Below are 13,990 nucleotides of genomic sequence, written 5' to 3'. Positions count from 1 at the left end.
TATAAGTTTTACAAAAAAGTGTTTCAGATAAGTTATAGGACATAAAGTGATCTATCTACTAACGATACTAGTTTGACATCGAGGAATGTCTCCAATGCTAGGTGGACAAATAAATTTTTTTCAAACAGAGTGCCTTATTTTTTTTAAATTGTTCAAATCCCATTAATTATATATGATTAAATTATCCTATTTTATAAATTATTTAATAATTCTTTTTTTTATTAATCTAAAACTTCTCCATTAAATCTCCTTAATTATTATACTAATTATTTACAGCTTAATATAATATTTATACATAAAAATTAAAAATAATACCACTAATATTATTAATTGCCTATGAAACAATATTGATCGAATTTATATTTTATTTAAAACATTAATTTTGTAAAATTAAAAATATATTCTTGTCTATTAAAACTTTTAAAAAATAATTTATAATTACCTTAAATCTCCTCCCAAATTAATATTCAAACATAAAGTATTTTTTGTAATTTTAATTTTAAATTATTTTAACAACACTTTATCTTAAATTTTAATTTATTTTATAAATTATTCAAATCCCAATAATCATCTATGACTAAATTATTCTGTTTTATAACTTATTTAATAATGCTTACGTTAATAATTCTTTATTTTATTAATATAAAATCTATTCATGCAATCTCCATAATTATTATACTTATTATTTACAGCCTAATAATTTGCTTTTCACTATCTATTCAATCTTATAATTATATATTTTCTATTATATATTTTTTAATAATAATCAGAGGACTTTATTTTCCTCTATCTTGCCAGCTTAATTTCGAATAAACAAATTACATTCAATTTTTCCCTTTCTAGTTATAAATAAAATTCTTAATTTAACAGTTTTATTAATCTATTTAACAAACTATTTTAAATATTATTAGGAGTACAAATTGAAAACCGCCGTTTTTTGTCAAAATTTGAGGATTGATTGTTGAAAAATGGTTACATACTTATTCTTGAAAGTATTGTCATACCGCTGGCCACTACTTTTTCCCACCTTTCGAGCAGCATACAAATCTCGCGTCGAAAAAACTGCTCGTCTTTTGCGGCGATCCACGAATCGACCCAGTTTTTGGCCTTTTCGTAATAATGGAAGTGCTGCTCAGCCAGGCCATGCGCCATTGATCGGAACAAGTGGTAATCTGAAGGGGCGATGTCAGGAGAATACGGCGGATGAGGTAAGACGTCCCATTTCAATGTTTCCAGATAGGTTTTAACGACCTGAGCAACACGTGGCCGAGCGTTGTCGTGCAGCAACATCACTTTTTCGTATCTTTGCTCGTATTGTGGCCGTTTTTCCTGCAATGCTCGGCTCAAACGCATTAGTTGTGTTCGGTAGCGAGCTCCTGTGATGGTTGCACCCGGTTGCAACAGCTCATAATAAATCACGCCGAGCTGGTCCCACCAAATACACAGCATGAGCTTCGAGCCATGGATGTTTGGCTTGGCCGTCGATGTCGATGCATGGCCGCGGTAGCCCACGATTTTTTTCGCTTTGGATTATCATAATGGATCCACTTTTCATCGCCGGTTACAATACGATGCAGAAAACCCTTCCGTTTTTGCCGTTGGAGCAGCTGTTCGCACGCGAAAAAACGCCGTTCGACGTCTCTCGGCTTTAATTCGTATGGCACCCAGTGTCCATGCTTTTGGATCATTCCCATTGTTTTCAAACGATGTGAAATAGCTTGTTGAGTCACGCCCAATGAATCTGCAAGCTCCTGTTGCGTTTGAGATGAATCTTCATTCAGTAATGTTTCCAATTGTGCGTCTTCAAACTTTTTCACCTGTCCGGGACGCTCCTTGTCTTCTACGCCGAAATCACCACTTTTGAAGCGTTGGAACCATTCTCGACACGTTCTTTCACTAATGGAAGCCTCACCATAAGTTTTTACAATCATTCGACGCGCCTCAGCCGCAGATTTTTTCGAATTGAAGGCAAAAAGTAAAACTTCCCGCAAATGACGCTTATTGGGCACAAATTTCGACATTTTCGATCACAAAAAAATATATAACGCCGATAAAAATTCACAACTGCAATGATAAGGAATTGTTGCCAGATGCCCAACCTTACATTTAAAATTTTTGATCTAACGTTTGGCGCCAGCATTTACCGCTGGCGCCATCTACTGGAAAACGGCGGTTTTCAATTTGTACTCCTAATATTATTACTCATTCGAAAGAAATAATTTTTTCCTTCATTATGTAAGCGACACCCTTTAGATTCGTGCGTAGTCCTACGTTAGGTTAGGGCATGAGCATGATGGCGTTATGAATCGTCTTCGCTTAAAGGGCCTCGCACATGAAATGCATAACGGAGCATAAGCGTTGCATAAGGCCTCTGGACCAATGAGAATCTTATGTAAATCAATATGGCAACTTTATGCTAGATGCTTATTGGTTCATCGGTCTTACGCTGTGCTAATGTTATGTTATGCATTGCATGTGCGAGACACTTTAGAGTCCCTAGAAGTAGAGAGACTGAACATCTGCCCTTAAAATGTCGATGATGAATATGTCAGTGTATGTATGTACACCCATGGAATTTGATTCGGTCCATTGGGAAATTTTCTAAATTAAGAAGTCGCTATCTTTCTACATATTTACAGGTTATGATTAACCTGTAACGACCAATAAGCTCTAGTCGTTACATTAATCATAAACTGCAAGTATGTAGAAAGTGGTGACTTCTCAGTTTAGAAAATTTCTCCATGGACAGAATCAAATTCCATGGGTGTACGTGAGCTTTATGTATGTGTATGTTTATCATTGTGTGCACTTGAACGAGTTGTATGCTGTTATCGCATTGGCTAAAGAAGATTAAACAAGGATCCGTATTGGTGCTGCCATTTTAGGTGCATAATCACGTGCATCCAATCACGTGGAACCCCGAGATGTCCAGGGTGTATTCCGAAAGTTCCATCGAAAATATCCCTTTTAATAATAAAGTTGATAACACTGTAACTAACTACGCTGTGTTCCGTAATAAAAGTTGAGTTTGTGATTTCGTTAATGAGTTTGCAGAGACCATCAGAGAAGTTAGTTTAATTTCTTGTAATTTAATTATTTATAAAATAATTTTAATGACGTAATATTTATTAAAATAATTATAATCATGTATTATTAAAATAATATTTACTAACAATAATTTTTATTTTAAAATAGGAATTAAGCAAAAGATAGATTTCCAAAAATTTTGTGAAACTAAAAATCGCAAATTTTGATTAATTTTAAATTATTAATTATAAGTAAATTAGATTATATCCGTTTGTGTACACTAATAGTGCATGATAAAATTTATTCTGTTTAAGTAGTTGGAGAGACTACAGTAGCTTAGCTAGCATGCATAAAATTGTTAGACTTTTATTAAATATTATTATAATATAATTTCATACTTATTTTATACAAAATCAAATAAGTGAAAGATTATAAAAAAAGTAATATCAATATTGGCAATATCAAAAAATTTATCCTATAAACAAACTTCGCAGTTAATTTTCAGTCTTTGGAAGTTCTTGTGCTCTTAAAATCCTATTTTAAAATCAAAATTATTATCAGTAAATAATATTTTAATCAATAATACATGATTACAATTATTTTATAAATAATTAGAATACAAGAAATTAAACTAACCTTTTTGCTGATCTTTGCAAGCTAATGATAATTACAAATTCAACTTACATTACGGAACACAGCGTAGTTAGTTACAGTACTACCAACTTTATGATTAAAAAAACTAATTTTAATAGAACTTTCGGAATACACCCCCAGACTCTCTACTTCTAGGGACTCTATCTTTGCTCGCGTATGTACCGTTTCAACCGATTGGCTGCAGTTACCCGCGAAACTAAGCGCGAGACCACATTGGCCCCTCAGACCTCGTGATCTCTAGGACGGCAAGCGATTGGCCGCTTGAGTTAGCGGACCCGCCATCTGATGGCTTAAAGAAGCCGCATGGCAGGAGAAGCAAGGAGAACGACACTTCTTGTGCGGCAACCGTCGCTGACGGACATTTTGTGTATCTAGTCGTTAAATATATAAAAATTTATTTCCGAAACCTACAAGTGTTATCTTTTCTGCGCTTCAGTTACCGCTTCCTAAATATTCCCAGGCGGTTCCTGACAATCTAGTTTCCTCGACTTACAATTATTTCAAAATATTTATAATATTTTTAATTATCTATTTATTTATTATACTCTTTTACGTATAATGTATCTTTCAATTATTCTTTTTTAATTCGTAAAATTGGTTTTCCACTAAATCAACCTCATTATGTAAACACAAATAATAATCGTGAAATCCGCTTAAAAAAAACCTTTAAAATGTAAAAAAAGCGCCAAGTACATTTTTTAAAATAAAAAACCAAACTAAACCAAATCAAAACTGCAATAAATGAAATCAAACATGGGAAGGTACCGATAGCGCACAGTATTATTGCACACAGCCAATCACAGCGGCTGGTGCTTAGTGATATTCTTCTGTTCAACCTTCCCGTCTCGTTAGACCACGTTGCAATTAATCACAGTCATTTAGAGCGACCGGTATCTAGAGTTTTTCCACTGTTTAATACTGTAAGTGGCTGGTGGTCAATTGCAACGTGGTCAAAAGATTTCCACCCCATTGGTAATAAATATACTTTCAATATTTTTGATTTCACTTCTCTTTGATGGTATTATGTTTGATGGGAAGGTACCGATAGCGCACAGTACTATTGCACACAAGCCACTCACAACCACTCGTAGCGCTTGAACAGAAGAATATCACTAGGCACCAGCCGCTGTGATTGGCTGTGTGCAAGAGTACTGTGCGCTATCGGTACCTTCCCAGCATACTTAACGCGCCCGTTTTTTTTTTATATAACTAATACCGTTAAAGTTATCTTTTATAACAATTTAGTAATAACGTTATAATTTTTTATAACAATAATAATTATTTAGAACTTAACAAGTACTGTTTTATTATTTTTTTAATGCTTTAGTAAATTACGAGATTTTTAAATTACATTATTTGACGATTAACATTAAATGTAATGAGTAATATTGTAAAAATTTAAACTAAACTATTCTGTACATTCAACAAGCTTAGCTTTATGTTCAACTTACCTAATAATTTTTCTAATAATTTTCTAGCATATTGCATTTTATAATGTTATTTTTACCAGAATTTGGATTAATTTTGTTAAATATTAATGTTATTAGAACTATGTTCCAATCAATGCCAGTACTGAAAATTGATTTAATCATTATTTAACAAGTTTTGTAAATAATGATTAAAATGTAGGTTATATTTTAAATTAATATGTATATCTGTATGTGCAAATGCGTGTGATGTAAGTCAACATACTCGCACACATACATACACAGCTCATTTTACTATTGTTACTCCTTAAATAACAAGGAAAATAAAATGACCATCATTTTATGTCTAAATTAAAAAGATATTCATTCCTAAACTTTATTATGGTAACTTTAGAAGAAATTATTTGACATAACATTTCTATTTTTTAAGTGGATTATATTGCTTTATACAAAATACAAAATTAGTATTGAATACAAAGTTTAAATAATATAGATTTTACTGAATAAAGCATAAAGAAGCAATGTGTGAACAATTTTCTTACTATAAAATTTCTTTTTTATAAAATAAACTTTATTATGTAAGGGAGTAGTCAGGGATAAATGGAAGGGCAGAGATATCACAGTCGGTAGCTTGCGAAGTAAAACAAATACTTTATTGTCTTCGTCCGCATGGCGAACGACCCTTCGTGGTCCGATGAGAAGTGACGCCGGGAAGTCTTTTTTCCCCGGAAAGGTTCCTTTAAGAGAGCGCACGGGCACGCTAGTGTCGCGGGATTGAGCCAATCACGACTTCGCTTAGGACGCAGAGCCAATGGTGTTACAGTCTCGAGTCACTTGGTGAGGAGAGCCAATGGCGTTTCGCTAACGGAACGATACGCACGCGACTAGCGGCCAAACTAAGAATTACAATTATTGTACCGAGTGTTACCAGATATTTCTTACAATTACAAGTTTAAACATAATATTTCAAAGAGATTTTGTTAAATAAATTTTAGGCTTACAATAAATCTTAATTTGAATAAATATTTTATAAGTTTGCTAGTGCATTTAACTGAACTTTATACGACATTTTCTGCACTAATAATCTTAGTAACGATTATCGTTATTTTATAATTATTATTATTGTAGTAAAAAAAGTATTACTTGTCGTAAAACGTTATTACAAAATCGTTATAAAAGATAACTTTAACGTTATTAGTAATATAAAAAAATCGGGCGCGTTAAGTATGCTGCTGCTAGAGATTTTGACGATCTTTGATTTTATCTGTCACATAATTTGCTGCTCATTGGTACGGGAGTGTCCCGTTGGACCACGTTGCGATTGATCACATTCATTTAGAGCGACCGGTGTCTAGAGTTTTTCCACTGTTTAACACTGTAAGTGGCCGATGGTCAATTGCAACGTGGTCAAAAGATTTCCACCCCATCGGTAATAAATGTGCTTTCAATATTTTTGATTTTACTTCTTTTAGATGGTATTATATTTGATTACACTCATTGCAGTTTTGGTTTGGTTTAGTTTGGTTTTTTTTTATTAAAAAAAATATACTTGGCGCTTTTTTTTACATTTTAAAGGTTTTTTATAGGCGGATTTCACAAATTTTTGCAAAGAATTTTGTTACCTTAATAATATATTGCAAAAAAATATATTTAACGCTTTTTCTTTTCTTTTTTACATTTTTTTGTCTTCTTTAGGCGGATTGTTTTTTTTTTACTGTAGATCAAAGCTTGCCCTATGCTTTTTAACTTAATACAAGTGAAATAACGCATAGAGAACGGTTCATTTAAAATGCGCGTTAAAGCACGCAATATATTGGTTTTTACTGCTGAAAAACGCTTGTTCAATGCATTTTCGTGTAATACAAATGAAATATATCGCATAGAGAACGTTTACTTTGAAATGCACGTCCAATAACGCAATATTTTCGTATTCACAGGAAACAACCCTTGTTGAATGCTTTTTAACATAACACAAGAGAAATATTGCACAGAGAACTTTTAACTTAAAATGCGTTTTGAATAACGCAATATATTGTTTTTTGTTTTTTACTGTAGATCAACGCTTGTTTTGTGCTTTTTAATTTAATACAAGTAAAATATTGCATAGAGAAAGTTTCCTTTGAAATGCGCGTTGTATAACGTAATATTTTGGTTTTTACTGCCGATCAACACTTGTTCAATGTTTATTAACGTAATACACGTGAGATATCGCATCGAGAACATTTCATTTGAAATGCGCGTTAAAGAACGCAATATTTTGGTTTTTACTGCAGATCAACGCTTGATCAATGCTTTTTAACATAATACATGTGAAATATTGCATAGAGAACGTGTAAATTAATTGTGTTTGACTGTAGTGAAGCCGTGGGATTAGACGAATTAATCTTGTAGGATTCTTGGGTTGATTACAACTTGCTTTATTATAGTTTACAGGAGAGCTTGCTCTTTCGTGGCACACACGTCCGTAGCTAGGCGAAGAGAGAGAGAGATCGGTCATGAACTATTAAGAGTATAGTACCCTATGTTACGCTAACAGCGCCACGCTCGCTAGGAACATTTTTCTCACTAACAAAATTATAATCAACGTCCAATCAGAACAGAACGTTTCACTTTAAATGCGCGTTGTATAACGCAATATTTTGGTTTCTACTGCCGATCAGCCTTTGTTCAATGCTTATTAACGTAATACACGTGAGATATCGCACCAACAAGGTTTAATTTAAGTGCGCATTAAAATACGAAATATTACGGTTTTTAATGCAGATTAACGTTTTTTCAATGCATTGTCATGTAATACAAATGAAATATTGCATAGAGAACGTTTTATTTGAAACGCTTGTTGAAGAAAACAATATTTCGATTTTTAGTGTTGATCAACGTTTGTTCAATGCTTTTTAACATAATACACGTGAAATATTGCATACAGAACGGTGCATTTAAAATGCGCGTTAAAACACGCAATAAAATTGTTTTTACTTCTGATCAACATATTTTCAATGTTGCTTTTTCATGTAATACCAATAAAATATTGCATTGAGAACGTTTCATTTAAAATACGCGTTAAAGAAGACAAAATTTTGGTTTTTACTGCTGATCAATGGTTGTTCAATTTTTATTAACGTAATACACGTGAGGTATCGCATAGAGAACGTTTCCTTTGAAATGCGCGTTGTATAACGCAATATTTTGGTCTTTTTTTTACTGCAGATTAACGCTTGTTCAATGCTTTTTAACATAATACAAGTAAAATACCACATAGGGAATTTTTGTTTTTAATTTAAAATGCGTTTTGAATAACGTAATAGTTTGGTTTTTTTTTTGGGTTAGTACTAGAAAATCACGTTTGCTTAATGCTGTTTAACATAATACAGGTAAAATATTCCATAGAAAACGTTTCATTAAAATGCTCGTTGAAGAACGCAACATATTGGTTTTTTTTCTTTTTCTTTTTTTTTGCTGATCAACGATTGTTAAATGCTTTTAACGTATGACAAGTGAAATATTGCATAGAAAACATTTACTTTAAAATGCGCGTCAAGGAACGAAATAATTTGGTTTTTAACTGCGGATTAACGCTTGTTTAGTGCCTTTTTTTTCTTTTTAAACATAATACAAATAAAATATCGAATAGAAAACGTTTCATTTTAAATGCGCAATAAAAAACGTAATATTTTGGTTTTTACTGCAGAATAACGCTTGTTTAATGGTTTTTTTTTTTTAAACATAATACAAGAGAGATATCGCATAGAGAACGTTTTATGAAAAATGTGCGTTAATGAATGCAGTATATTGGTTTTTATTGTTGATCAGTGCTTGTTCAATGTTTTTTCATGTAATACAAATGAAACATCGTATAGAGAACGTACAATTGATTTGCGCGTTAAAGAAGACAAGATTTTGGTTTTTACTGCTGATTAACGATTGTTCAGTGCTTATTAACGTAATACATGTGAGACATCGCACAGAGAATGATTAATTAGCATTGCGGGTTAAATAACGAAATGTTTTGGTTTTCTTTTTGTATTGTTGATTAACGCTTTTTCAACGCTTTTTAACATAATACACGTGAAGTATCGCATAGAGAAAATTTCACTTTAAATGCGCGTTAATGAACGCAAAATTTTTTTTTTTTTTTTACTGCCGATTAACGATTGTTCAATGCTTTTTAATATAATAGAAGTGAAATATTGCATTGAGAATGGTTCATTTAAAATGCGCGGTAAGTGTTAGAATTACAAAGAATAAACCGTCTATCCTTTAATATCTCATTTATTTATTAACAACGATGGAAAATAGATCTGACATGCAGGACAACTTTTTTATATCCAAGAAGAACAAAAGAACTAAAATAAATGCTTCACGCGATATCTCGATATTAGATATTACATTTAATAAATCGCTTTGTAATATATAACATGTACTCTTACATTCTCCCCCTACAAATCGATTGCACTTATAAATAATATTTTAAATTAAATGCATTTCGTTACAACACCATTCGAGTTTATCTTTTGTTACACTTTTAGTGAAGCAATCAGCAATCATGTCATTTGTGTTAACATATAGAACATTCACAATATTATTTTCAACTTTGTCTCGTACAAAATAAAATTTCAAATTTACATGACGCGTTTTAGTAGATGATTTTGCATTCTTTAACCATTGAATTGTAGCTTGATTATCACAAAATATATTAGTTGGTTTACTAATATATTCAGAGCACTTTAATTCATTGAGCACATTCTGTAGCCACATAACATCTTTGACTATTTCTGAAACCGCAAATAATTCAACTTCACAAGTAGAATTTCCTACTGTTCTCTGTTTTCTACATTTCCAAGAAATGAGAGAATTACCAATAAATATGACTCCCCCTGAAAAAGATTTCCCATTTTCTGCATTTCCCCAGCTGGCGTCAGAATATGCTCTTAACATTCCATCCTTACGATCATAATGAAGTCGCTTATATTTAGTACCGCTTAAATATCGTAACACTCTTTTGCCTAATATATAATGACTCTTTTGTGGACAATGATTATACTGAGAAAGATAAGATGTTACAAATGCGATATCAGGCCTTGTTCTATTCGCCAAGTATAAAAGTTCTCCAATCAATTCTTGATATTTACTAATGTCATATTTTTCACTCTCATCTACCTGTATCTTATCTCCGCCTGTTACAATTGGAGTATTAACTGGTTTACATTCAATCATTCCATATTTATTCAGAAGTTTTTCAATATACTCTGTTTGACTCAAATAAACACCTGTATTATCACATTCTATTTTCATTCCTAAAAATGTCTTCGATTGAGTAGTTTCAATAATCTCAAATTCTTTCCGCAATGAATTGAAAATTTTCTCACATATATGACTATCATCATCTATCGTAGTAAAATCATCAACATACGAAGTGAATACAAAGAAGCATGTTTCATTATTATTTATAAAAATACAACTCTCTGACGCTAAAGGTTTAAGTCCATTTTTAAAAAGTTCTTCCTTTAATTTGTAATACCAATTCCTTCCAGATTGAGGTAAACCATATAAACTTCTTTTAAGTTTACATACTTTACCATCTTCAAATCTTTCTTCAAAACCTGGAGGAGGTTTTAAATAAACAGTTTCTTTTATTCTACCATGTAAATATGCAGTTTTAACATCAAAAAATCTTATATTTAAATTTTTCTTAACTGCTATTGCTATAATTGTTCTCCATGCTTCAATGCTTACAACTGGTGAATACGACTCATCATAATCCTGATTTTTTACTTGATTATATCCAGCTGCAACTAATCTAGCTTTATATTTTACTTTATTAATTCCATCTCTTTTAATGGAAAATACCCATTTACTTTTTACAATTTTAACACCCTTTGGACATTTACAAGTCTCCCATACATCATGTTTATTTAATGATGCTAACTCATTTTCCATTGCATCTTTCCAATTTTCCCAATTTTTGCTACTATGAGCTTCATTAAAATTACGCGGTACAGGAATATTTTCCACTAACTGAGCATGATGAACATTTTTTAGCCTAGCGGAGCGTCTTACCCCTTCCTCTCTTAGACGAGTTTCTCTTTCTGCTAAATATTCTTCTTTTCGTCTTAAGCTCTCTCCTGCCGTAAGACCTTTTGGTCTTCCTCTCCTAACTATTTCCCTATTCTGAACTCTATTTTCTTCTTCATTTTGATCATCTATGCTTTCTACATTATCTTGAATATCGTTATCATCTGAATCATTTATCGACTCTATTTCACTATTTTCTCTTTGATTATCAAATTCTACCTCTCTATCTGAATTATTATTATTGCTATTATCCGATTTATTATCGTCTAAAATATTAACAATATCTTCTATATTCCAATACTCATATTCTTTGTTTCTGTTAAATTCTTTTAAATAATAACTTCCCTTTTGAATTTCATCAAAGTTAACATTGCGTTCCTCTATAATTATTTTACTCTCAATATCAAATAAACGGTATCCTACGCGCTCTCGTGAATATCCTAGCATTATCGCTTTCTTTCCGCTTGGTTGTAATTTATTACGTAAGTTTTTAGGAACATGATAATACGCGATACAACCAAAAGTTCTTAAATAACTAATATTTGGTACTTTACCATTCCAAATTTCATATGGCGTTTTACTTTTATTCTTCCTCGGAGTTAAATTAACCGCATGAGTAACATAAGCAACAGCTTCCGCCCAAAATGACAATGGTAATCCGCTTTCATACAATAAAGTACGAGCTCGTTCTAAAATTACTCTGTTCCCTCTCTCTACTTTTCCGTTACTCTCCGGATTATAAGGAACAGTTTTTTGATGCTCAATACCCTTTTTGCCTGTAAACTCACGAAACTGATTATTACAAAATTCAGTACCATTGTCTGTACGTATACATTTAATGTTTTTGTCTAATACATTCTTGCATTTTTTATAGAATATTTGGAATAAAGATAAAGTCTCAGTCTTATTTTTAAGAAAATAAGTAAAATACATATCGCTGTAATCATCTATTATAAGTAATATATAACGCGAACCTCCCACAGATTCAACAGGCATAGGACCACAAATATCTAAATGTAGCAAATCTAATATTCTCTTACTTTGATCATGCATAACACTTTTATGTGTTTTTCTCGTTATTTTACATGTTTTACACGCTTTACAATTAGCATCCTTTATGTCATTATTAATTCCATACGCAAGTTTCTCTCTCGTAAGTCTCTGTATGTATTTATCATTTACATGACCTAGTCTACGATGCCATACATGTGTAAGATCTCTACTAAATTCATCATCTGTATCCCCAACTTCATTATTATATACATTATTACAATTGTTTTCTATTATAGGAATCATATGCGTCACAAAATGATTATCAATCCTTTCCCCAGTCGCAATTATTTGACCGTTTTCTTTGCATATTTTTACCTCATATTCAGCAAAATTTACTTTAAGACCACGTTCCATTAATTTCATAACTGATAGTAAATTTGAACGTAATTTAGGAACATATATGACATCATAAACCGTAACATAAATAATTTTACCCTTTTCATTTTGTATTTTAACTCGAAGTGATCCAATCCCACTAGATTCTAATACGTTATCTTTACCAGCTAAATAAACTTTACCTTTAATAGATTTAAAATCTAAAAAATATTTTCTTTCAAAAGTCATATGTGATGTGCATCCGCTATCAATTATCCATTTATTCTGATTTCTTAAACAATTACCACTATCAAAAACTTGAAAAGTAGCATAATCTAACCTGTCTTCAGATGCAAGGTTTACATTTCTCCTTTGGTTACCCTTGCCACTGTCTTTTTTATCCTTAAAATATCGTTCAGATGTCTCCTTCTCCGTTCGGTTCTTGCGATGATAACAGTCTTTTGCCAGATGATTCGTCTTCCCGCATATGAAGCACTTCCTCTTGTAATTCTTCTTGAATGGATTCTTGGTTGCGTACGCCGTCTCCAGACCACTGTTGTTACCTTTCTTCAGCGTTTCTCTCTCCTTTTCTCTAAGAATCTCAAGGATTTCATCCAGCTTCTTGTCACGCTGTGTTTTTAATATCTCACGGATTTGATCGTATTTTTTATGAAGTCCTCTAACGACGTTGTACACCAGTTGTCTTTCTGATACATTTAATCCTGCGGATACACATTTTACACCCAGACCCCGAGCACGGCTGATGTATTCGTTAACCGTTTCATTGTCGAGCATCTTGATGTTCTTTAACTCCTCTCCTGCGTCGATTGCTCTATCCTCTGCAGGCCCCGCATATGTATCATGGATTGCTTTCCATAATCTCTTCGCATTCTTCTCACTCGCAAATTGTAAAATTTGGCTATCACTTAGCGACAATCTGATGCAAGCTATGACGTCCGCATTCTTCTCGTCCCATTCTTCTTTTTCTTTTTTCTTATCATCTCCCGTAGGCCGGTCTAACGTGAGTACATTCACCAATCGCTTTAATTGTAATACTGATTCCATTTTTACGCGCCAATTAAAATAATTATCTCCAGTCAGCAACGGAATGGTGGGCAATGCTGTTTTCTCTGCCATTTTTGTATTACGTCTAATACGTTTTTTAATCCTGCTTTTTCCTCCGGATGTCGGTTTCACTTTATTATTTTTCTTCGTAAACCACGCTCTGCTACCAAGATGTTAGAATTACAAAGAATAAACCGTCTATCCTTTAATATCTCATTTATTTATTAACAACGATGGAAAATAGATCTGACATGCAGGACAACTTTTTTATATCCAAGAAGAACAAAATAATCCAAGAAGAACTAAAATAAATGCTTCACGCGATATCTCGATATTAGATATTACATTTAATAAATCGCTTTGTAATATATATGTTG

This window comes from Solenopsis invicta, chromosome 15, assembly GCF_016802725.1.
Source record: "Solenopsis invicta isolate M01_SB chromosome 15, UNIL_Sinv_3.0, whole genome shotgun sequence".
Taxonomy (NCBI): domain Eukaryota; kingdom Metazoa; phylum Arthropoda; class Insecta; order Hymenoptera; family Formicidae; genus Solenopsis; species Solenopsis invicta.
The sequence above is the reverse complement of the archived record's forward strand: the minus strand, read 5'-3'. Positions refer to the sequence as shown.